The sequence below is a fragment of the Nelusetta ayraudi genome, unplaced genomic scaffold, assembly GCF_046127955.1.
Source record: "Nelusetta ayraudi isolate G7.1 ecotype Tasmania unplaced genomic scaffold, CSIRO-AGI_Nayr_v1 ptg000084l, whole genome shotgun sequence".
Taxonomy (NCBI): Eukaryota; Metazoa; Chordata; class Actinopteri; order Tetraodontiformes; family Monacanthidae; genus Nelusetta; species Nelusetta ayraudi.
In genome coordinates, this window is record NW_027466134.1 from 4,061,450 (window position 1) to 4,086,093 (window position 24,644).

General features: G+C 46.6%; 1 protein-coding gene across 1 annotated transcript in view; it reads left to right on the top strand.

Annotated features, from left to right (window-relative positions):
• gmds (GDP-mannose 4,6-dehydratase) overlaps positions 1-24,644 on the top strand; it is a 150,410-nt gene that overhangs the window by 51,385 nt on the left and 74,381 nt on the right. The window lies entirely within an intron of this gene.

The window sequence follows — 24,644 nt, forward strand, 5'->3', positions numbered from 1 at the left end:
AGATCCCTCCGGGCCCCCCATCCCATCGCCATCAACCCCCCCGAACCCGCAGGAGAAAAGAGCAGAGATGCGGAGGGAGCGGCGCATCCTGGTGGACGATGACAGAAATATGGTGTTTGTCTTGCTGTGATGGTGCCAGCAGTGAGCCCAGGGAGGGAGGGAGGAGATGAAACGAACAGCGAGGGCCGCCGTGTCCAGGAGCTGACGGGGGAGGGAGAACGGGAGGGAGGGGGGGGCGCCGCTCCATCTGTGTGTGTGTGTGTGTGTGTGTGTCTGAGCTGTTTGATGGAACGTGAAGGTTTGAACACGTGTGTGGCTGCTGCCCAGATGAAAGCGCTCGGCGGGGCTGCCGTGTCTGACAGGAGACCCCCGGCCGCGGAGCGTGTTTTGGTTGGGAGGTGACAGTGGCAGAGGTGAGGCGGGGGCGGGGGGCGGCTCCTTAAGCGGGGGTGGGGTTACGGGGGCAGGGGGGAGGAGGAGTTACAGCGGGGCACCTGGTCGGAACTGCCGGTCGCAGTGTGCAGTCTCGGCTTCAGAACGGGGCCGTGTTGAGGGAGCGCCGGCCCTCGGTGCAGTGAGGGTTCGGGTCAGAGCAGGCGTGGCCAAACTACGGCCCGGGGGCCACATGCGGCCCGTGAAGCTTTTCACTCCGGCCCGCCGAACTTGAAGAAATTATATAAGAAGTAAGTACACGAGCAGTCAAAAGTTTGGACACACCTGTTTCTTCTCTGTCTTGACTACTGCCTGCACTGTAGACACTGAAGACAACACATATGTGAGCAAGATATGTGGGCTGTGAACTGGTTACGCTGAAGCAGGACGAGAATCTCTGCTTTTTATTGTGATTCCATTTGACACATCCGAATCCGTGGAGGGTTTTAAACTTTTGGAGGCTTCAGACATTCAGATGAACTCTATAGACCAGGAGTGGAGCAGCAGCAGATGGATGGAGTGTTTTGGTGAGACACCTCATTGGAGGAAAAAGATATATTGCAAAATATGAGCCCGACATGGATTCTCTTCCTATTTCTCTCCTCCAACCTTCTACGGTAAGCAATCGCTAAGCTAATCGCTAATGAGGCCCGTACAGCTCAAACCAGGGGGTTTCTGACCTTCACAAAACTTATTTATTGCTGGAAGTTGACCACCAAGATGAACCTATAAAATCTGTAAATGACCCTTTTAAGTTGTTGTAACGCAAAGTCCTTCTTTTCAAACAGTAACCTTTATCAAAAATCGTGGCTAATCCCTTAATAAGCGTCGGACTCTGCGGCTGCAGTGACACTGCACTAAAACTCCAAGTTCAAAAGTTCTGCTTCTCCGCTTCAGGCTTTTTCACCCTGTTTCCGTCGCTCTCGCTGACCATTCGTCGGCGCTCGCTCACGCGCACGTGCACCCGCCTGTCCAGGTCGACCCCTCGGCTTGAGACGCTCCAGGTTTCCTGTGGGAACGTCAGACATTCCAGCGCCGGCGAATCAGGCACCTCCTCGCCCCGCCTGTCTCCGGTTTCGGAAAAGGCGGATTTGTGGAAGCCAAACAGAAGCCCGAGGTGGCGAGGAGGAGCGAGAGAGAGAGAGAGAGACAGAGAGATAGAGATAGAGAGAGAGAGAGTGAGAGAGTGGGTGGGGGGGAACAGACGGGTGTTTGTGAGACGTTCTAGACGCCACGTGTGAATGAAGCATCTTTTTTTGATCCTCTGTAGCAGGAGTGGGCCAACGTTTTGACTGATGGGGCCACAATAGGCTCTAAAATGTGACAGAGGGGCCGGAGCAGCAGCGGATGGATGAAGTGTTTTGGTGACCCACCTCGTAGGAGGAAAAAAATGTATCATGGGATATGTAAAAAAAAAAAAACATGCTTTAATGTCAATTGAAAATGAACAAAAGCAAAGTTCCAACAAAATCAGCGTCTTTGAAGCCTCGCGGTGTTTCGCTCTTTATCGAAATGACTCTTAAATCGCTGATAAAATGATGAAATACAGCTCTTTCATGACTTACTACTTATTAACGTCATTTCTTTAAGCTCGGAGGGCCGGATTAAAAAGCGCAACAGGCCACATATGGGCCCCGGGCCGTAGTTTGCCCAGGCCTGCTCTGGAGCGCCTCCTTCCTGGTGTCTCTCAGCAGTCCCGTCCAGTCGCTGCCAGCGCCGACAAACAACTGGCGATTTGTAAACACAACCATGTGTGTCTGCTGCTTTTCTCTGGGGCTCACCCCACCCAGGACAGGGAAATTGCTGGTAATTGGCGGTGGATGGATTGCGGGTGGCAGCAGGGGCGTGCTGTGTGTCCGCTCTAACGACGTCTGAAGGCGTGCGGCGAGCATGGCCATCGTCTGAGCCCGGTGTCGGGTGTCGGTCGGCCAGAAGGATCCGGGACTGAGGCTCTGTGCTTTGCTGTGAACTTGCATGATTGGGGGGGGGTGATTTGATGGTACAGTGTGTGAAATTCTGCCATCTGGTGGTCAGATTTTAGATTGCAGCGCTCATTCACTCCACCCTCCCTCTCCCAAGCGTGCCAGCGAACTACAGTGGCCTGCAAGCACAACCCTGGAGACCTCATTCCACCTCATATATATTCTTATATATAAATAAACTTTCACTCTACTGCAAGAATACACTTTTCTTAATGTATCTATGGGTAGTATATTATGTTCTACCAAAATAAAATTTGGGGATGCACCAATACCACTTTTTTACAGAAGGAGAAAAGTACTTGCTTTTTAGTACTCACTGATACCAAAGATGGGGCGACTGTCACAAGTTTCACTGCATTACTAACACAAATTTGACAAAACTGTCATTTACAGTACATGAATATACAACCCTGCTATTGGTACCGATACCCGATATCGGTATTGGTGCATCAAAAATCATAAATCAGGCCAAACTTTCCAAAGTCGTGGCTTTAGACTCAGGAGTTTTACGATGTCGTTGGAAACACTTGGCCGCCATTCTCGAACGAGTGCGTTTTTTTCTCGGCTTTGTCTCGGTAGCGAAAATCAGCGACTTTCACAGAAACTATCTGAGCAGATAGAGACGTCTGCTACCTCACCACCACCACCACCACCCCAAACTGTGCCCTCACTCGTGGGTACAGCTGTTCTGAGACTCTTGACGCCTCCTCCTCCTACTCCTCTTCCTCCTCCCCCTCCTCTACCTCCCACTCGGGCTCCACAGAGCCATTTCCTGTGCAGAGCTGAGGCTTGGCTGGGAAGTGAGTGGTGGTTTTGGCCCCTCCCCTCTCCCCTCAGGTTCCATCCCGCCTCCACTTCTCTCTGTGTTTCTCTCGGCCGCCTGGCCATCTTTCACTCCTCCCCGCGTGCCTCCTGCTTCATGACCCCTTTACTCGTCTGCTGTTACAGCAGCGTCAAAGCTGTGTCACCCAGACCAGACCAGACCAGACCAGACCAGACCAGGGCAGACCTCCAGTCCAGCTCCCTCTTAGTCACCAGATAATTCCCTCCGACGGCCAATCACTGGCTCTCTGCTGCTGCTGCTGTAGCCAGATGAGATGTGGCTGACTTGCTGACACACAGTCCTACCAACCCCTCCTCCTCCTCTTCCTCCTCCACCTCCTCCTCTTCCTCGCTCTTGTCTTGTTTGTGTAGTTATCCTCAAATATTTAATTTCCCGTGAAGTTTCTGCGATTTGGGAAGCGTTTCCCAGCTAGTCTCCAGACCTGCATGTGCTGTGGTCAGAGGAAGTATTCACTTTCTGCACAAGTAGGTGCAGATACCTGTGTAAAACACTGCTCTGGTAAAAGTAAAAGCACTGATCCAACACATGCACTCTAGTAAAAGTAAGAAAGGTTCTGAAATGTACTTTAGTGAAAAATGTGTGCCAAAAATTAGTGCCATTAATGAAACAATACATTTGTTGTTCATTTTGCAAAAAATGTTTTTTTCTTTTTAAACTTCAACATCAGTAATAGTTATGACCCATTAATGAGCCATTATTGCACGTTGACACTTTTAATAACAACAACCAATGTTATTTTCTACATTTTTATTTTTCTCTGTACTGAAAAGTTAACCACAAAGCAGAGAATCTCTAAAATAATTTCCCTGAAACAGCATAGTTCCAATAGCTCCACTTCAAAAAAACAACTATAATAATAATGATAATAATAATAATAATAATACATTGATTACTTATAACAGAATTTGTATCTCGTAAACACAAAAGTAACTGTTTTTCCAAAGTCAGGAGTAGAAAGTCCAGATATTTATGAGTAAAAGTAAAAAAGTAGTAAAAAGTCATCAAAAAAATAAATACTCAAGTACGATACCTGAAACATGTACTGCAGTACAGTCTCAAAGTATTTACACTTGGTTACCTCCCACCTGGCGGTCGGTGGTCGCAGCCGTGTGATCCCCGGCGACAGGACGACGACCTCGCTGGTGTCATTTTTCACCTCCGTCTATTTTTCTTCACCCCTTCTTCCCCACTGCTGCAGCTGCCTCCGACTGCAGTAATGGTTACAGATGAGGCTCATTAGCCAATCACAGCACAGATCGGGGCCAATCACAGATGATTGATGAGAGCGCTCGGCCATCCATCACAGGTTTCATTTGGCTCGGGAGGTGGCGCTGGGGGGGGGGCCTGTCTGGGTACAGTAAGCAAAACATTTTCAATTTGTTTGGAAATATTTAAATTTTATTTTTTATTGCAGTATTTCTTTTTAATGAATCTAAATTTCCATATTTTTGCACTATACGGCCGCTGTTATGATGCAAATGTCCCTCTTGTGGGATTAATAAAGGCGTTCTCTTCTATTCTTGGGTCGCGACCTACCGGCTGAGCACCGCTACATGTGACGGGTTCAATCGGCATAAAATCAAGTGCAGTATTTTTTTGTGTGTGTGTGTGTGTGTTTGCTGAGGTAGCTCTGGACCATGCCTTTTGCAGCAGCCCAGTAAAGTGGGATTTGCCCCCTGTGGCTCAGAGCAATAAAACCTCACCACACACCCCCTCACACGCGCTCACATTGATAAATGTGTGCGCGTGTGTGCATGTGTGCACACCCTTGGATTATGGCACCATTCACTCAGTATCACTTTACAATTGTGCGCCAATTCCAAATGACTTCCGTTCTCGGGAGTGAAAATCTCACGAGCTGCGTTTCCACGACAGTTTTTCGCAACAAAAAAGCGACATTTCTAAAATTTCGACAAAGTGGACTTTGAGTGGTGTGAAGCACATAAGCTGTAATTTGTTTGCTGTCAAGAGTGTTTTTTTTTTAATATATATTTTTCTCTTTGATGACTTGTAAAAAATATTCTGTCTCGTCCTCCGTCCAATCATAACACGGCATTTTCACTGGTCACTGAACTGGTCATGTGACCCCGTACGTCACGTCCGCTGACGTGTAAATGCCAAAAAAGAGTTTCCATGACACTTTTGTGACATTCCTCTGTATGGATACGTTTGGATATTCATCTGTTTCCATCACCAGTTTTTCATTGACATATTTATTTTTGGGGCAATTATTGGATAACTAAAGCCCTGGGGGGTGGGCTGAAGTTAAGACCATGTGAGCAGCCGATCTGGCTGGTGGAAGACGAAGACCTCCAGGAATACCTTCACTAAGGCATCTCCTGCTGTCTACTGAGCTGTGCCATATTAGCTGGAATGTTCCCTAAACCCTTCTGGATTTATTTCAAATATCCATGGAAATGTGAATGAGGGCGACTCAGATAACCGTCCCCCCTGTTACACTCCAGCCGACCAATCAGGTTCATTGCCGTCATAAAGCCGGCTCGGCACTTCCTGGTGGCTTTACAGAGTGTCGCTAAGCTCCTTCAGCCGCAGCCTTTGTTTGTTAACTCAACGTCTTTATTCAGTGCAGCTTGAAGCAGCATCTTCTCACTGTCGACTACAACAATCTCTCTGGTACCTCCCAACTATACTGATGAAGGAAGGTGACTGGTTGTGAAAATGCATGGATGATTGGGTTAGACTGTGTGAAAACGCTGTTTGTTAAATGTTGCCAAAATGGACGGGTGAGGATTCAGTCACGAAATCTAAAGGTTGGAGTTGCCGCTCAAGAGTTAAGTTCAATTCATGTTTTCAAGAAACTTGCAAAAAAAAAAAAAAAGAAAGCCGCCATTGATCTACTGCATTCAAAGTGTGAGTCAATACAGGTTTGATTTTAGCACTGATAGTTATTTCAGAAAGGCTTTGTTTGTAATTTTACTCTGTTGGAGTCAAATGTTGGACTTTTTGTTTAAGCTTTGGTCATTCCAAGTTTTATATAATGTCAATATTGCAAACTATATCTTTCAAAGTCAGTTTGCCACTGTAAATACATGCAAACACATATTCAATACAGACAATAAATCAAACTGATGAACTTTGAATGGAGCTCAACAAATGAATCCACGCCTGACATGATGTGCTCCAACACAGTCAGCACCTAATGCTGACGTCGACTTTACCATGGCAGTGATTCAAACACGCCTCCAAGATCCACAGAGGAGATTTGTTTTGGTCAAGTAGGCACAGGAAGTGAGGTTTGATGATAAGAATTCATTAGAAGAGAGGAGGAAGAGGAGGCGGAGGAGGAGGAAGAGGAGGAGGAGGAGGAACGCTGAGCCATCGACCGCTCTGGATATTTACTGTGGCAGCGGACCAGAGGCACTCAGGGAGTCGTGTGGGCACTGATGCAGAGAGTCATTAACAATTGCGGGAAGATGGATCGACGGCGGTTGTGTAAAAGTGACTCCCTCCCGCTCGTCCCGACAACAAAGTCGGTGAAGCTTCATCAGTCAACCCGTATTTCTTTTTCTCTCCCTCCTCCCTCCTGTTTGTCTTGTCTGTAGCAGAGAGTTTGACAAAATACTTGCAGGGCACAGGCACAACAAAGTGGGCCAGACCACTGGGTGGCGATAGACGATCCGCGGGGTGGTGGTGAGTCTCTGCTGCTCTCTGCCCCAGGCAGTGAGTTGGAGTTTCACTCAGGAGTCCAAAGCCTTGGTGTGTTGACAGACATTGAGGTTCATTTGCTGTTACTTGGAGCGTGGAGGGTTGGCTGGTTTTGGTGGTTGAGTTGGTTTGCTTGATTTTGAGACGGACACTTAGGGAGAAGAACATGTAAATCCATCCGTTCCATTGTCTTCATTTATTATCCTGAGGGACGCAAACGCTTGGGGAAGATTTATTTGTGTCTACGTTGTTAGGATAGCGAGGGTGGAACCAATCCAACTCCCTTCTACACTGTAGACACACACTGAATGATGAGCAAGATATGTGGATTAATGTGGCAAAAGAACAACATTTTAAATACCTAAATATGTTATATTATATATATGTATTTGATATGAAGGGTGGCTATTCTAGATCATCTGAAATATAAAACTTGTTTGAGTTACTTCCACACTTTCTTGTTGAATACATATTCCACGTGTGTTCATTCATAGTTTTGATGCCTTGATTGACAATCTACAATGTCAACAGTCATGACAATGAAAGAAAAAGCATTCAGTCAGAAGGATGTGTCCAAATTTTTGACTGGTGGTTTATATGAGAACCAAATGACTTTTATTGTACTGCGATTATACACATTTACTAATGTAGTTATGGACAGTGTGTTAAGATCTTACCAATATAAAAATCATAAATCAAAACTGTCAACTGGCAGCGTAGCTTGATGCTAAATGTTTCATTCATATGTCGTCCCCACTGTGTCTGTCAGTATTTCTGCTTTACTTTCTTCCGCCAGATTGCATTGTGGGAACGCGATTCATTTTCTTGATGCGCTTGCATCTTTGAGATAAAAAAAAAAAAAAAAATAGCATCTTTGAAGCTTTTCTTTTCATCTAATAAGTGGTTAGGATTTTCAAACTGCTGCCATGTGATTCCATCTTCACCTCTGTCAGCTGCTGGCAGCGCGGCTCTGGGTTGCTGGCCGAGAGAGCTGCGGTCGGCTGGATTACAGCTGCGAGAGAAACGGGCTCCTGCTGGAACTCGGCGCGGCCAACTTTGCTTTTTCTTTTTCTTTCTCTTTCTTTCTTTCTTTCTTTTGCTCGGTTTGCTCATATTCCCATATCCCTGTTCAGTTTTCCAGTGTGTAAACAGCACGGTGGCGCATGTGTATCGATGACTTGAATTTCTCATCAGAACTCGTTTAATCTAAAACCGACGGAGAAAGAAAATTCTGACCATTTCGATCATTTATTTTCAGCGTGCTAGAAATAATAAATTTCAATTACTTGTCATCCAACAAATTTTGAAATTTAGCCATTTGATGTTAAATGGGGTGAAGAATTGCACGGTAAAAGTTTTAGTTTTTAATAATTGAATGCTTTTATTCTTGTCCTTTGATTATTAGATACTATACTAATATACTAATGATATAATCTCTATGGCATCAAAGCTAATTGACACACTACCATTGCCTTTTAATTGTGTGTCTAAATTGAATTTTACTGTGTTTGCACACTCTACAAGCTGAAAGAAACTACATCAAAAATATACAGCAGAGATTCTAAATTTCAAGCATAACATTTCTGTGTTACGAAGTGTCTGTGTTGCGACGCTCGGTTGCATTTTCCCCCCTTCTAAACTGAGAAAAATATCCAACTAGTTCCATCGTATTTTCTCCACAATGAAATTAAAACACAGGATACTTGTCATGATGTTTAGAAAATGAGACATTTATTCATGACGTAATCTGTGCGAGAATGACAAAATTCAGATGTGTGTGTTTTTTTTTTTTTTTACTTTACTTAATTTCTGCAGGTACAGTCAACTGCCGGTTCCCTCTGCGTTTTTCCTGCAAAGGGTCAAATGTGTTTGTTTCAACTTGACAAACTGATGGGCTGCCACTCTCAGTTTGAACGTCGTAAATCTCCGCTCCACATCGCAAACCTGGTTTTCATTTATAGCCTTGTTACACTTTGGCTTCGTCCGGCTTCTTATTTTTACTCACCGACCTCGGAAATAAAGCGGCTTAGTGCAAATTATACTTTTTTTTTTTTTTTTTTTTTTTCTTACAGGGCACGGCGATAAATATGATCAAGTTTGACGGAGAAGAAATGACTTTATGCTTCTTTTTCAAGGCTTAAAATATGAATATTGTATAAATGGTTGGGAGCCGACATGAACACTGCTCTGAAATCAGCCCCTTTTAAAGTTTAACAGCCACTCTTGGAAGTTATAAATGCAAATTTATGTCAGAATTAATGAGGTTTCACTGCGGTGAGAAAAAAGTCATTTTTAAATAATTGGAGCCAAAGGTTTTTTTTTTTTTCCCCTCTCTATTTATTTATAGTGGATGCATCAGTGACTTCTTCTGCCCAAGAGTCAAAAACACCCACGTCGAGCTTGTTTTTGCCTCTTTTTTTTTCTTTCCTTTTTTTCATTAGAAGCTGGAGAGTCTGTCAGCAGGATGGAAACTCTTGCGGCTTTGTGTGTAAAATAAGGATTTTCAAATTCTGCTTTGCAGTTTGGAGCATTATTATTGTGTAATTGCTTTGTTGTTTCACTAAATGCGTGCAAAAAAAAAACAAACAAACAAGCTTAATGCAACCCAACTTCACTAGTGTTTAAACACAGACTTTATCTGTGAGTGTGTGTGTGTGTGTGTGTGTGTGTCAGTGTGTGCAGCAGCTGGCTGAGAGTGGCAGGCCTGAAGCTCTCCCCTGCTGGGCTGAGGATGAAAGCAGATGCTCTCCTCCTTCTTCTCCTCCTGATGTGTTTTTCTCGCCGTTCCCTCGCCGCTCGGTGTAACCAGAGCCCCCAGCTTTCAGATGAAGCCTGCAGGACAGCTTGCACCCTGGAGTTCCATGGAAAGCAGGCACACACAGACACACACGCACGCACGCACACACACACACACACACACACACACCAGGACACCGGCAGAACAAATGGATACGGCAAAAAGACAATACAGATGCGCCGACATGTGGAAAAATTCACATTCATCGTGAAAATGAGAGTCAGCAGCAGCGAGACGGCGCTGTGTTGCAAAGTGTCTGAACCAGGCGAGTGCAAACTATGGCCCCGGGGGCCATAAGCGGCCGTTTGAGCTTTTTTAATCCGGCCCGCCGAGCTTGAAGAAATGATATTAATAGGAAGTAAGTCATAAAATAGCTGCATTTCATCCATTTTTCAGTCTTTTCAGAGTCACGTCAATAAAGAGCTATAAATATAAATAAACAGTGCCCCGTATTGTCAGTGTCTCAGGAGAATCACAACCATTTTTTAGAGTCCCGTGTGTTCCATTAATGAGAGCACCAATGAGAACAGCCGAGCAACCAATGCCAGGGTCAAACTTCCTACATGATTAATAACCGATGACCACATCGGCCTCCTCGGAGGGTGAAGCAGTGACGGCGATAAGAAGGAGGACACTAAAATAAATTGCCGTTACTCCATGCGCTTGCAAAATCCCTCAACCGTCAAACACGGCTCGGCCGTTTTTCCCACAACACCCTGCAGCGTCCGGTCAGATACGCCCTCTCCTGCTTCCCCCTCCTCCACCTGCCAGCTGCTGCCTTGCGTAAACTGTTTTGAAGAAACGCGAGCCAGTGGCTTTCCTCGGAAAACAGGGACGACTTGGAGACCAGAGAGGTTGATTTATTACGCGCACTTGAAAACAGTTTTGTGACGATGTGGAATATTGTTGTGTGAGTCAGACACGAGATCTTTCCCATTGTTGATGGTCGTGCCGAGGAGACGGCAGGACTCAGCCGTATATTTCAAAGGAGACGTGTCAGCCAAACTTTGTCTTGTGTCGGCGCGACAAGGACGATTCAAATTAGGCTTTTATTGATTTAAAAAAAACAAAAATTAAAAATTGAGTGACAAAGTTGAATTTCTGCATTAAGAGCCGCAGCACTGAATCTATCTATCTAGCATTTACTAAATAAAGTTGATAATGTGTGCGACCTTGCAGTACAAATGTGTCACTGTTGCTCACCAAGTTGGAATCGTTCAACACTGACTTACATCACTTACTAACTAATCACATATAATGACTTTGCTTCACCAGGTGGAATAATCATTTCTTGTCTCAGTAACCCAGGTGAAACAAGTACTTGTTGTAGAATTTGTTTGGTGCCGTAGAAGACAGGAGGATTTTTTTTGTGGGGGGGCCCTGCTGGGCTAAACGGCTTCGTGAAAGCGGGGAGTGCCGGGTGGGTGAAGTGGGAGTGTGACGGACCTGAATCCTCAGGCCGAGTCGCGGAGCTTCCCTAAATATTTGCAGAGCTTTTTTTACGTGTTCATTGCTGAGGAAGCTGATGGGCGAGCAGCTCGTGGAAGCGAACGAACGGACGACCTGATGCGACTAAATCCTGCCGCGTGTGTTAGGGTGACATTTTAGGGAGTGTAGTTGAGCTGTGGTGCAGCGGGGAGAAGCCCCACTGTGGTGTAGTCGCTACGTGATACGCAGGTATACGTCGTATAACCACTGGAAAAGGTCCCAAATGAACATACAACCACTAAAAAAATGCACAACGATGGTGGGGCCACAGTGGGTTCTAACATTTGCCAGAGGGGGGTAGCGGTGCAGCAGCAGATAGATGGAGTGTTTTGGTGAGCCACCTCATAAGAGGAAAAAAACTCAGAGGATACGTAGAAAACATGTTGTTTTAATGTCAATTGAAAATGAAGAAAAGCAAAGTGACAACTAAATTTATGTTGGCTAGCTTCATGTTAGCTCTTTATTGAAACGACTCAAAAAACTGGATGAAATACAGCTATTTTACATCTTACTGAATATGAATATCATTTCTTCAAGTCTGGTGGGCCAGATTTAAAAGCCCAATGGGCCGCATTTGGACCCCCGGGCCGTAGTTTGCCCATGCCTGCGCTGGAACAAACTGGAGACTAAACCACTGCAGCCCCTCCGTGTGTGAGCGCAGGCGGCCGGCGGAGCGGAGGGGTGTCTGCAGAGGTCGTCCGGGCTTGGGAGTGCTCGCCGGGGTCGTCTTGTTTTAATTGTCTGAGGAGTCTGGCTGACTCCCCGGCGCTGGAATGTTTTGTGACCTCCTCTCCTGCTCCTTCGCACTCCCTCGCTCTCTCTCTCTCTCTCTCTCTCCCTCCCTTGCTCGCTCGCTCTGTGTGACTCTGGACGCCGTCAGTCGGGCCGAGCGGCTCGTGGGAAGATTCTCCAGCCAGGACTCGCCGAGTGTCAGAACGGAGCCAAATATCACAAGAGCTGCGTCCCAGTCGGGGCGCTCTCACAGCTCTCTCTCTCTCTCTCTCTCTCTCTCGCTCTCTCTCTCTCTCGGTCACATTTCAGTCTGACTCACCGACCCTCTGATGCCCTGATACTTTGTTTAGCATCTGCTTGCGCCACAAACTTTGTAACGCCGTCTTTTAAGGCATTGACTTCGGACGCCAGGGTGCTTTCAATATGTCCATTTGTAGAAAAAGTAAAAAAAGAAGCTTAAGAGGCAAGATGTTGCGAGAAAAAAAAGGTCTTATTATTATTTGTATGTCCAGTGATTCCAAAAAAAAGGCCCAAACTGGCAAAAAGAATACAACAGATGATGGAATAATTCAAAGCGATTCAAAAAGGGACTCAAAAAAACAAAACCTGCCTGCTGGCGTCTCCACTTCCAATATTCACCGCTTCCACAAAATCCAAACTGGCCTTTGTCTGCCGTCAGGTTTGCACAGATGTGTTAGAACCAAAAGTTGCCAGTGGAGGTCATGAACATGATGACTTGACCTAAAGCGAAAAATAAATCAATAAATCAATAAATAAAATAAACACAGAATGGCTCCTACAAACTTCCTCCAAGAGCCTCTGCTTGTTTGCGACGTCATTTGTCTTTTTCATTTGCAGCTGATTTCACCTTTCAAGCTTTGAGGCTTTTGTTCAGTTTGCGTAATCAAAATTCCGTCCGATTCTTCTTCATCGAAGCTGCTGGAAAAAATAAAATAAAAAATTGATTCGTTACGAGCACACTGATCGCACTGCAGTGACCTGCGATAAAAAAATACTTGCATACAGTGCAAATGCCTTGTTGGCTTTTTGGTTTGCCACTAATGTAGAAGCCAGAGGGTGCGCTGACGGCGCAGATTTATTGAGAAGGAACCCGGTTGACTTTTTGTTCTTTGCGCTCGCTTGCGCGTGCTTAAAAGGTACAGTGTGTAAAATTCTGCCATCTAGTGGTCAGATTTTAGATTGCAGCGCTCATTTGTTCACCCCCCCTCTCCTGAGCTTGCCAGTGAACTACGGCGGCCTGTGTACACAATCCTTGATACCTCTTCTGTCTTCCTCTTAATCGGTTATTTGAACGCATGAGCAGTCACCCTAAATACAAAAACACACTGTCAGGCAGCCGGATTGTCCACACCAGGCTTCCGTAGAAATATGGTGGTGCAAGATGGCACCTGGACCATTGCTCTGTGTATGTTCTTGTATATAAACAAGAACTGTTCTATGGGATAGAAAACCAAATGACTTTTACTGTACTGTGAGTATGCACTTTTATCCAACGACCAAACCTGTGCTGTGTTGAATGTAGTACGTCGTATGCATAAGTTATTGTGGCACTAACATTAAATATTGCATCCACTTGTCAACCCCATTCTCTCTCACTGCTGAAGAGCCCCAAGGGTCAATAAAAGTCTCTCAATGTTCGCTTCTGCTGTCAAACGCAAACCCCACAGCGGAAATATTAACATTTTTCTCTGAATCGTTTTGAAATGTAAAATAATGCAAAGCTGACAAGCCAGACTCAACATCATCCTGCCGTGAAAAAACATCGCTCTCAGCCAATTTGTTTGTTTTCCGGTTCATCTTTCGAGTCGTTATTAATCTACGTAGCATCTCCTGTGTTTAATCCCATACTAAACACATGTAATAATATTTAATTGTTCTCATTTCTTGGAGGAATCGGCTCCAGGCGCGTTTTCTCCGAGCTGTCTCTTGCCTATTGAGCGTGGCAGACGCCGCTCTGCAAACGGTGTGTTTCAGACAGGCCTGATGGCTCTAATAAAATGGAAACATTTGTTGGGTCGCTGCACTGAAAGCCTGTCTTCCCTCATCTTACAACACCAAATGGCTTCCTCATGTTGCCTGTTTCGTATTAAGCTCCCGGCCCATGGCGGGCTCCTGATATTGAACGCTTCTATACGCACCGCACGTGCGCGTCGGGACGGCCGACAAAGCGGCAGCGGGAGCGAACGCGCACGTTAGCGGCGAGGCTTGGGAGGAATTTGACGGAGAAAAAAAAGAAAATCAATCTGCCAATCTTCCAGCGGGTGTCTCGCCAAGTGTTGCAGTCCTGGAGGCTGGTCCCGGTCTGCAGAACACTTTGTAAGGGTCTCAGTCTCGTTTCGGACTCAGAGGCATTTTTAACTGGGACTTGTCTCAGCATTGGAGTGGGCGGACTGGGAATTTTTTATATCCAGACCAGTGGAGGCTCAGCCAACACTGTAATAACACGATAATACTGGGAAAGTCTCCAGCTGCTGCCTTGTTTCACTCTGTTGGTGACGCCCAGAGTGACACCCTGCCCCCTTATTCCCAGTTCATTGATTTTTTTTAATTTAATGAAGCAAAGTTGGGTTTTTTTTGAAAATGGTTCAAAGCACCAAACTGTTTAAGGAAATGATTCAAAGATTCCTTGCTGAAAAGAGACGCTGCTGTTCCATTTAGAAGCATACTGGAATTTAAAAAAGATGCTCGTCATTTTTTTTTCTTTCTGTTTTGTTGCTATTTTTCTTTGATATGTAAAGTCTTGGTCTGGTCTCCATCTTGACGCTCTCTGGTCTTGATATTGTCCTGGTCTGGCTTGGTGCCGTCTGGACTACGACACTGGTCTCGGTGCCACTGGGTTTCAAACGCGAGCGTGAAACGACGTGCGCACGTACGGAGGAACCTGGTGTGTAATTGGTGTGGAAATGCCGCTGGGAGGTGTCGGGCTGACGGATGAGGAGAGAGACGGCGTCACGTCCAGTGGGGGGTGGTGGTGGTGGTGGTGGGGGGCGGGGGGGGGGGCAGTGGAGGCTCTCGCTGGGCCACAATGAGCCTTTCACCCTCGGGGCCGCTGCCCGTCGCTGCGTCCGTCCGTCAGCAGAGCGACGCAACGTGTTTGCTCTGCGAGGGCGGCGCTCGCCGAGGGAGGGAGCTCTGTTAATTAAACGCCGATATGAAAGTGTGTGTGTGTGTGTGTGTGTGTGTGTGTGTGTGTGTGTGTGTGTGTGTGTAACCTGAGGGAACCACCACCACCCCCCCCCCCCCCTCTGTGACCCGCAGTGATAGCGGCGGTTTGTTTTCATTCCAAGCTGGCCTCACAGTTGCTGCTTTTTTTTTGCACCTTATTTGACCACGGCTTGACCCTTGCGTCACCCCCCCGTCCCCCCGTTCCCCCCCCCACCTCTCCTTCCCCACCTCCCCTAAATGTCAGCAGCCTCTTTCGCTTTTTTCTTTCCTCCTCCTCCTCCTCTTCCTCCTCCGCCTCCTCACCTCTCTCCTCACCGGCGCCTTTAATCCTTCACTCTTATTTGCTTTTTTTTTTTTTTTTTTTGCAACTTCACGGTGGTTTTCTATGATGCAGGGTGACTCGGAGTGCTTGGGTGTGTATGGCGCACACTGCACGCTGCCGGACACCTGAATTTCCCCGGAAGGGAATGAATGAAGTGCGTCCGTCTGCCTTTTTCCTCTTTCGCCCTCCTCCGTCCCATTATCCCATCCTTTGCTTCTCTCTTCCTCTCTTCCTCCGCACCTCCTTCACCAAAAATAATCTCCCTCGTCAGCTTTCATATAAAAAAAAAAAAAAAAAAGTGGGCACATGCACGTGCACGCTCGCCCCGTCACCGCCAGCCGTAGCGCATTGGTCTTGACAGCCGCTATAAAAAGAGCCGCCCGCTAAACGCTGCAATCCTCTCATTATGTCGTTACCGAGCCGCGACGGGACGGCCTGCAGCTCTCGCTCAGATTTTAACCCACCCACCACCACCTCCACCACCACCCACCCACCCCTCCTCCACTACCACCCAACCACCCACCCACTCAAAACCCCCGGGGAGGAGGGAGAGTGTGACGAGAATCATCACATCTGGTCCCTTCCTGACATCCTCAGTCTGTACCTTCTAACCATCCTCAGATATCTTTCCCTCGCAATGAATTGTGAATGTTGTCTACATTGTCCATTACTCACCAAGTAATAATCTGAAATATTTGTTTTCATTTTCTTCTCTTATTTCTTGTCCAACATTTGTTATTTGTCCTGTGTCTCCTTCATTTTTTCAAAGTTCTTTTGCTGGCCTCATTAATTTACGTCGACTAATTATTGAAAGGGGGTGGAGCTCTACTTTCATCCCTGCACCATTGATTTTTTTTTTTGATGTGTGCTAAGTAAACAATTAAACAAAAGAAGTGAACTGAATGGACTCCGTCGCCGGGCCCAGTGGCAGTTTTGCGCCTCTCGTAAAGCCCCACGATGCTCCGATTAGGGCCAAACTACCGCGCGCATGTCTGGTGTTTACGAGATTGCGATGGAGCGTTCACTCCCCCCCCCCCCTCGTCTACTGCAAATCTTTCCCTCCTCCTCTCCTCCTCTCCTCCTCTCCTCCTACTCCTCCTCTTCCTCCTCTCGGTGTAATAGCCTGCTTCGCTGCCCTCTGAAACCAGCGCCACCTCAAAGTAGAGGCTGGAAGGGCTTGGCCACCGTCACGGCCCCGTCCTGCTTGTTTTACTCAGCGCCGGCTGAGGCGCTCTCTGCTGCTGCCGGGGCCCACTCGCTCGGCTCGGCTCGGCTCGGCTTGGCTCGGCAGGGTTCAGAAATACTCCGCCGCGTAAATTTAGAAGCCCCGAGTGAAGCAACGCTACTGTGAGAAAGTTGCGTGATGCAATGAAGTTGAATTGAATCTGACGTCTCAGACTGAATCTGCTGCGAGGCAGGAGTTGGAAGTTTAAATGGGATGTGTGCGCGTCTGGACAGCACTGTGTGACGCTCGCATGAATCCACAGAGGTCACCGGTTCGTTTTTGAAAATTCACTTTTTTATTGAAAGATCCAGTGTGAGGAATTTGGCTTGATTTATGATTTTTATATTGGCAGAACTTTAACATACTACTCATAGATACATTAACAAGAGTGTATTAATATAGTACAAAAAAGTCATTTGGTTTTCCTACCCGTAGAACAGTTCTCATATATAAAGGAATACTCTATATAAAGATCAAGTGTCTTGCTCCTAGTTAGCTGTTATCTCCTCAATACAAAACAATATACATACAGTACTACCCAGAACATTAGAATCTCCTGAGAAGGTTGTTGTATTCACCCATATGTGAACTCTTCTGAGCCAACAACCCAAGACAGACTTTCTAAAGGCTCAGGAGCCTTTTGCAGGTGTTTTTGGATTCTTTGGACTCTTTGAAGCTACAAAACTGACTTTCTGACTTTGTGGGTTTGTGGTTTTAATAAGCTGAAAATCTTAATCAGCAAAGTTAGAACAAGGAACTGCTTGAGATGTCAATTTGTGTGGAATGGCTCAATAAAATTTGTTGGTTTCATCTTTTATGTTAAATTGCCAAAATAAAACAACTTTTACTTGATATTCAAATTTTTCGGGTAGTACCTGTATATATATATTTTTTTTCTTTTTTTGACTTATATATATATATATATATATATATATATATATATATATATATATATATATATATATATATATACATATATATATACATATATATATATATGTATATATATATATATATGTTTATATAAGCAGATTTTTTTTTAACAGATTTTCTTATTTGTTCGTCAAAATGTCTTTTTTTGACAGGATCCGTGCCACATTCGACCTTGCTGGAATCAAACATACACCTTTCACTCACTCCCAGCGGCACAGTGATGGACTTTTGTCCCCAGCATCAGCTTTCCCTTCAGTTTGTGATCCCTCAGCGTCGTCCTCCAAAAACTCATAAACAATGTAAACAACCACGTCTGTACAAAGAAAAAACAAAAAACACCCGACTGAAACGAGGCAAAACTTCAAATAGAAAACAGCAAAAACAAATAATTGACTTGATAGTACTAGACAATAGATAGTAGATAGTAGACAGTTGATAGTAGATAGTTGTACCACCACACCTTGCGTGGTGATGATGCCTAAACGCTCACTACTGGCACTGGGTCCTTCTTTGCCTCTGTTGAGAAATCCTCGGGAGTCTGTTGTCTGTCAAGGCCTCGCAGGCGCGTGTGCTGGCTGACCATGATGAGCTCTTAAATGGCCTGGAACTGGAAATATGACTGTTTGTGTTTACAGACCATTTAGAGCTTTCCACTGTCATTCACAACTGGCCCAGCAGAGAAAACAGCAGCAGCTGCCCGGCAGCAAACACCAGGCTGCGTGTTGCCGCCCTCACAGCGCTCCCTGTGTGCTGCTGCGTCGGCGTGGACACTTGCCACCCCGAAATAGCGTGCGCCCCTAATTACCGTTGCAAACACAGGTGCGGAAAGCCAGGCCCCCCCCCCACCGGCCCACCGACCCACCGACCAGCACACAGCTCTCTGTGTGTTCCTGCTCAAGGGCCGAGGAAGCCCGGCGTGCGTACATTCTGCAGAGAAACAGAGTGTGCAGATACGTGTTTGAAATGTGTGTGTGTGTATGATTGAGTGATTGTGTGTGTGTGTGTGTGTGTGTGTGGGAGAGAGAGTTTGTGTTTGTACATGAGCGAGTCCAGACCACACCCTTTGAAGTCGGTGTCGCGCTGCGCTGGGGTTTGGACGCCAGCGCGCAGCCCCTCGGCTGGCTGGCCAGAAACCTTATACCCCACATCAATCAGAGCTGCCACTCATGCATTATTCATGTGCCAGGCACACGCGCACGCACCCACCCACACACACACACACACACACACACACACACACACACTCTCTCTCTATCCCATCCATGCAACGTTTTAGTTTTTTGATTTTGATGCCTTCAGCGGGCAACGGAATCGAGAGTTTGTGCCCAGAGTTTCTCGGGGTCTCGTCCCCCCAGAAGCAAAGACCAACATGCAGATTCACACTTGAAGGACAACGTTTTGAAAAACTTCTCCACTTTTTGAGGCGTTTTTTTCCAGACGTATCAATGTATAGGAATTATCGTAAAAGTGCCATGGAAACACTTTTTTGGCATTTAGATGTTTTTTTTTTTTTTTTACAAGTCATCAAAGAGAAAAATATAACAGCAAACAACATGGAAATGCAGATTTATGGCAAAGTGTGTTGAACCTCCATCCTCCCCACAGTGGCGTCTGGCAGGACGACATTTGACCAAAATTCGCTTTACACCATTCAATGGAAACACCTGCAAATTGTAATTGTACTTTGTCAGCTGAAACTACAACTACAATTTCCCCAAATCTCACTTCCACTTGTCAATGAACTCCCCTGAAATGACAAAGCTCCCTTCTTTACTTCCACCGTTCAGACCCCACAGTCCTGCAAAAAGAGCACTTTGTGCCACATAACCTGGCTGCAGTTCCAATAATGCTTCGGGCCACTCCCTCCTCTCAAACCTGCTTTTTTTTTTTTTTTAATGCTGTTTCGTCAGTCAAAGAACCAAAACCTTCACCCGGAAAAGTGGTTCTGGAGTGGCTCCGGGTCTTTGCCGGAGCAGAGAGAACAAAAAATAAATAAAATAATAAGCAGTCTGTCAAGAAGACAAACTGTCTTCTTGCCTAAAACAGAACACAAAAGTGTGTTGGATTCACTTTGAAAGTGAAGCAATCTGCTTTATTTTTGAATTATCGACTCGATTAATTCAAAAATCCAATGTGGTTTTTTTTTTGGTTTTTTTTTAAAAAACCTCATGCGGCCAAATGATGAAACGAAGGTCCCACATGTAATAAACCAGAATTATGCGTCGCTGCGGTGCTGCAGCTCAAATTGCGACACACTGCGCGTCCAGATTTAAAGCCAGAGCGGAGATGCCATGTCTTTCTTTAGCCCGCCGAAAATTGATGGGGGACTGTATGGAAAGCTATCCATCATCCTCCACCAGCCTCGGCCGGTATTGTCCCACACTCCGCGCAGCCCAAAATGAGCACTTTCCACTCTGCCATCCCCCCGGCGTCCTGGTCCGGCATCACTCTGCTGTCGCTCGTCGGGGTGAAGTCGGACCTCGGAGGGCGAGCCTGACCTCCCGCCGCGCCGCACACAGCAGCAGCCGAAGCCCACCAGGGTAAACTAAACTTTTTTCCAGCACCTTCACGGTACCCCAAACATTCATACACCAGCTCAGCGGTAGAGTGGCCGCCCTGAGACCGGGGAGGTTGTGAGTTCGATCCCCAGCCAGGTCTTACCAAACACTGGAAAATTCCCGGCTTGGACTTAGACCACCCAATTGTTCTTGGGCGCTCCCACCGTTCCCTCGGGGAATGATGGATCAGATGCAAGTGGACAAATTTTGCATCCTCTGGAATGTGACAATCACTTGGACTTTAACTTTAAGCCCGTGTTTCTCAAAGTGGGTGGCACGCGCAACATAAACGACTAAGAGAAAAGTGAAATGAATGTTAAAAGTTATTTGCACAACAGAAAGGACTGCAACAGATGAGAGGAATGTTGCAAGGTTAGAAACAGCCTATTTTGTCACCATTTTGTCAAGGTGGAGGGGTGGGGGGGGGGGGGGGTGCGTTCTTCCTCCCATGGGGGGCGTGGCAGAGAAAGTCAGAGAACCACTGCTTTAACCAATGGGTGGCTGCTGCCGTGCAAGGCGCTGCCAGCCCAATTTGGAACAATTTCGGCTTCAGTGTCTTGCCCAAGGACGCTTAGACACGTAGACAGTTGAAGCCCGGATTCGAACCGACAACCCTTTCGATCCGACGGGGGGGGGGGGGTTACACAACGTCTGTTTGGAGCAGCTGGAGGGAGAAAAGCTGTGTTTTGACATGCTAAGCTAAGCTGTTCTGGTAAACGCATGGAGAAGCGTCAAGCCGGCGACACCCCGGGGTGTCGGGCAGACGCCTTAACCGGCAACGCCAACTGTTTCACGGCAGGTCGAAATATTTACCGAGTGAACACATGACAGCCGCTTGGCCCGCGGCGGACAAAGCTGCACTTAATACGGCCTAAAAGACGCCTGTTTGCCTTCGCATGAGGTCACTGTTGAATTATTGATCAGGGGGAAAGTTTGAGGTGGTTGCGCTCTCCATTTGTCACCGGCTGTTTTTTTCCTGCTCAGGCAGCGGCGGCGGCGGAGGCACATTTCTGGTCAGCTGCGCAGTCTCTGGGTTTGAGCGTCAGAGCGCTGCAACCAAATGGAAAGTGACCCTTTGGCAGGCAGGAGCGTATTCAACACAGTGGGTCACTGTCAAAAGACCACGCTGGGAACTCCTGCCAGAATGGAATGGCAGCTTATTCAGACTGCATTTGCATTTTGAATATATATTTATATATATATAGCATTTATTCTTTTCTTCTTCTTTTTTTTTTTTTTTTTTTTTTTTTTTTGTTACCACCACACAGTTGTACAACCTTTGGCAAAGTCACACCGAGTTACGCCCTGACTCGCAGTTGACGGGAAAAAGCTGGGGGAGTTTTAGAGCGACAAAAGTATCAGACTTGACAAATGAAACCCAGGCCTTCTTTTTTATTTATTTATTTTTTTCCCCCTTTAAAAACACCCTGGACATTGAAACAAAGGGCATTGTGGGCTGATTGGGCCGGTCCTCAGACTGCTGCGGGAATGCATTAACGCTCTCCCATTAGCAGGGGGCTCTGTTTGGAATGGATAAAATTGAATATAAGTTTCAATAGCCAAGTGTGACTTTTGTGTGTGTGTGTGTGTGTGTGTGTGTGTGTGTGTGTGCGTGTGTGTGTGTGCGTGTGTGTCTGCGTCTGCGTGTCTGCGTCTGCGTGTGGGCCAAGGCAGGATATGAGGAAACCTCCGAGCGGCTCGCTGAATATTTGTTCGCATTAGCATGGATCGTTTAGTTTAAACAGACACTGGGTCGGGTTCAGGTCCAGTTCACACGGTGACTGCGTGTGTGCGCTATTATCTGCCGGCTTTGCTGCCTTCTGGCTTTCTGCTTTTTTTGCGCGCTGATCGGAAACGATCAAACGGGCAAAAAGAAAATATTAATAAGCAGTAAATAACCTTAAGTCGTGAGCTTTGCAGTGAAGACCACCAGTGGTTTCAAGCAGGAGGAGAACTCCCCCCCCCCCCGATGTAGCTCAATCCCCATCCCCTTACTGCAAGGCTGGGCCCAGGCTTACCGGATCCCACACACACACACACACACACGCACACGCACACGCACACACACACAGAAGAAGCCAGTAAGGCATCAATGACCTCTCAAGGATTCACAGACACTCCTGTGTTCCACCATGAGTGTGTTGAGATGAGTCAGATATGAGGGCCGCTGCTCCCTGGTTGCTGTATATTTACTCTCCAAGGAGAAAGTCCAGCCCTTGTCCTTTGTTCGTATTGCTACGTATTACACCAGTTAAACAGAGATTATGGCCGACAGAGCGCAGATTAAGGACAGAAAACCTGACCTATTGTGTTTCATACGACTCGCTGTGAACAGACCCAGTCTTAATAATCGCGCTAGCCACGTCTCACTCTTGTCTATTTTCACAAGTGCTGCGAGTCAGATCCTCTTTCCCCGAGCGCACCGGGGTGGGGTTTGTGCTGTTTTTGTGAGTTGGACCCACAGTTCACCAAATACATTGTCACTTTCTCAGTACATGTCATCGGTATAGAATAGAATAGAACTTTATTGTCATCGTCAATGTTGACGACGAAATCAAGCGCCAACCATCAGCAACAATAAAAAACATTCCCCTGTACACGCGCACAAACGTGTGTTCCTTCACACGTGCACATACACTCAATCACCACATAGTATATTGCACATTTCCATTATTGCAGTTATTGTAACTGTGTTGCAGAAAGAGAACGCTGGGCAGTGCCGCATTGATGAGTTGTTCAGTGGAAGTTGGCAGCATTTAAGTGGATCACTGCAGTAGTCACCAGTTAACAAGCGTGATATTTTGCACAGTGAAATCACCTGCAAAGAAAAAACAAAGTATTTGAAGTTTTTGAGTGATCTGTCAATCAGTGTGTGGGATCGATCAGTCACACGTACACAGTGGGGGTCTCGCGGGACGAGATCCGATGAGAATTCCGCCTTCTGCGCTTCGCACCTTTCAATGGAAACACCTGCAAATCGCAATTGTGCTTTGTCGGAATTTTTGAAATTTCTCACTTTTACTTTGCGACAAACTGTCAGGCAAACGCTGCCTTTCTCTGTGCATCATCCATTGCCGTGCAGATTGTGTGCATGTTCCCCCGAGTGAACACACATGTAACCTTTTTCACCTGTTGCATCCCGGCCATTAGCACCGCTGTGCTCCGGAATTAATGCGTCGAATTAGCCGGCGATGTGACCTGGCCGCGTTCGCTTCTGACCCCATCCATCTCCATTACGCTTCAATTATTGGCTGAAATTGTGATTGCCATGCCTCTCGGACCGCATGACAAATCCTGGCACGTTGACCGCGTCCCGGCTGCGGCAATAACTCACTCAGCGAGGCCTGGCCCCCTCACCTACCGCTGCCAGCCTGCCCCCGACCCACCGACGGGAGAGTGGAAAAGGTCAAAAGGTCAAGGGAGGGATGAAGAGGTCACGGCTCCGGTGGGTGAGAAGCGACGCCGCGTTCCACTCCCATCATTCCTGAGCTGGAGTCAGTCTCTGCCGGCCATTGCTGGGAATCACGGAGGAAAAAAAAAACACAGCCAACAATTAATCAAGGCCAATGAGGTGGAACCAGGCAGGAGAGCGGCCGCTGTGTTGTGCGGCGCCCTCTACAGGCGAACCCGACGACCCCTGGAAACGTCGCGCTGACCCAGCTGTGATGCTCTCCCGTCTTCGTCACGATTTTGGAACAACAGCGCGATGTTTAATAGAGTTAAATGTTGCTTATTTTCGTCTGGTGCTGAGATTCCCGGCTCACCTTGGGGCCAACATTGACATCACCTCGATTCCACTGGATGCTGTCATTGCGCTCAGCTCCTGTTACAAACCTTGATAGCGGAGGGAGGGGCAGCAGCAGTCTGTCCTATGGTGCGATTGTCACACGCCAAAGCCGTTTCTGCTTGTGAGCGCGGTTTTCTAATGTGTTTTTAGCAGGTATGTTTAAGCATACGTGCACTTTGCCATTGGACCTGGTAGCAAGGCCATCACATTTGCAACGCCACATTTTACAAGGATCAAATCTCAGGTCCGGAGCTACATTGACATTGACAGTTTTACGGTTGTTATGTAGTTATGGTTTGTGCGACGATTACTTTAGTGAACTGGATGGAGCCTTCCTGCCTCGAGGGGGCGCCACCTGTGGACAGTCTAGAAGCCCACTGATGATTTTAAGAATTAAAAAGTTGATGTGGTGGTTTCAGGTTTGTTTGTTTTTTAAGCGCATCAAAGTTAAATGAGACGCAGGGGATCACTTCTAGTCAGCTTTAGCCTTCTTAATGAACTTTATTCTCTGAGGTCAACATTAGCAGCAAAAAAAAAAAAAAAAGCAATTCGCAGTCGCGCTGTATTTTGAGCAAGTATTATATACACACTTGTATTCTTAGAGCTTACAGATCAATAAGTTTTCTCAACATTTAAGTGTGAAAGAAAGTGTCAAATTTAATCCAGTTAAATTGTTCAACTGAATATATAAT